We start from the raw sequence: 1,997 nt of genomic DNA on the forward strand, positions 1-1,997 counted from the left end.
GAGGGAGGCTGTGGGCAGCACTAAGCAGGTGGGGGATGCCCCACAGGGCTAACCTCCTGCACTGTCTGGGAGAGACTGGGGCCACAAAGGGTGTGGAGAGGCACAAGCCGCAATGCCTAACTCCTATGCTGGCAGGAGAGGGCTAGTCAGGCTTGGAGCTGGTGCTGGGAATCCCGCGGGCTAATGGAGAGATAGGCACCGGCAGAGTGCACAGACACTTCCAGCAGGTGCCAGAAAGCTGTTTCACAGGCTTCCTAGTCGGTGGGTGGGAGTTTATCGCTAGAGCCACCGGCCCCATGAACAACATAGCCACCTCAGTGATGCGTTCCGCTCCGGATCGGATAACGGCGGCTCTGGCGGGGAGCATCCAGCAATGGTGACCTTGCTCCGCCCTGCAGGGGGTGCGCCGCATGACAGGCTTGGAGCCGCTGGGCATGCGGAATCCCTCAGCGCCCCAGGGTGGGCAAAAACCCCGCCGCCAGCGTGCTCAGTGGGCAGGAGCCCCCACTGTTCCACGGCAGGCGAGTTTAGTGCTCTGCAGGGCTCCTGCACAGACACAGCGCTGCGGAGAGAAGCGTGCCTGGAGCCAGCGGGAAGTGCGCGGCTCCACTTCCTGGGCTGGGAGTGGAGTGGGAGCTGGGATACGGTGGCGGGCGGCCTGCAAACGGGGCGCAGGTAGAGAGGTCCCAGGCAGCAGTGGGGATGGATGATCTCCCATCAGAGTCTCCCAGGCAGCTCCTGGTAGATTGCAGGTCAGTTAACCGGGGCTTGGATGAATGGAGGGAGGAACATGGGCCCAGGGGCAGATCCCTGCCATGTGGGGAGAGGGGACCCGCGGGAAGGAGAAGCTACTCTCTTAGTGGGGTCCTGCGAGTGGGCAGCTGCTGTCGTCAGGGGTCCTGCCACCACTGTGCGTGTCTCTGCAGAGCAGGCAAGTGACCCTGGGCACCGGTTCCCGGTCTGGGGATGGAGTGGGGCTAGAGCGAGTCTAGCTTGTATTCGCGGGGACTTAGTGATTCCCGATGTCCCACAATTCGGGGCCTGGATCAATGAAGCCCCGGCTCAGAACAAATGTGTGGGGTGGGGGTGGGATGCTGGCCCTGGGTGGATATTTCACTCACCTACCACTCGGCTACCTGGACACCGAACGCGCCTTGTTCGAGAGAGCTCTCAGAGTGGTTTGTAAAATTTTTTATTCCCACGTTTAAATCCAAAGATTCTCTCTGCTGTTCCATGTATTAGATGAAAAAATCTTTGAGACAATGCTATAATTGTTTACCGGATTATAGGCAACTACTAAATTATATTATAATGGGTTTACCATAATAGTGGTTCAGCTAATAGTACAATCTCAGCATCTTCTTTACATATTACATTGAAAATGTCTTTCTAATAAATCAAACTGAAATATATCAACACTTTGGGAAAATTAATATTCATACTTTTTAAATCAAGGTAGCATCCTTAATTAAATGAATGATGGACTGAAAAACCAATTTTATTGTTAATCTTTCATTCTGGCATCCTCTTCCATTTATTTCAATTATGATATTTCATGGATATTATGAATTCTTCATATGATATATTAGCTCATGCATTTTTAACAAGACAAATTATTCTGAAAATAGCCTAGCATGATGATGAAAATTCCTTATGATAAAGGGAATAATACTAACATAAATATGTTATGTGACACCTCAACGGAACACCTCAATGAAAATAGAAAAACATTTAAGCTTGATTTGTCATTCTTAAGACAGAGATATAGCTACCTTTTGAGATTTTAAATATAATTTAATAATTGGCCAATGTAATTAAACCACAGGGCTATATTGAAAGAATACATTTTTCTTTCATGGTGACATACATTTTTCCAACAACTTAGGAAAAAGCAAACATAAACTATTTATTAAAATAATAAACAATCAACTAAAGTGAAAAGCAGACATTTCCTTTGTCAACTTGAATGTCTCTGTTATAAGACTGAATTTTCTTTT

Source organism: Echinops telfairi, unplaced genomic scaffold (assembly GCF_000313985.2).
Source record: "Echinops telfairi isolate 266 unplaced genomic scaffold, ASM31398v2 ScPeMD7_7469;HRSCAF=8507_1, whole genome shotgun sequence".
Taxonomy (NCBI): Eukaryota; Metazoa; Chordata; class Mammalia; order Afrosoricida; family Tenrecidae; genus Echinops; species Echinops telfairi.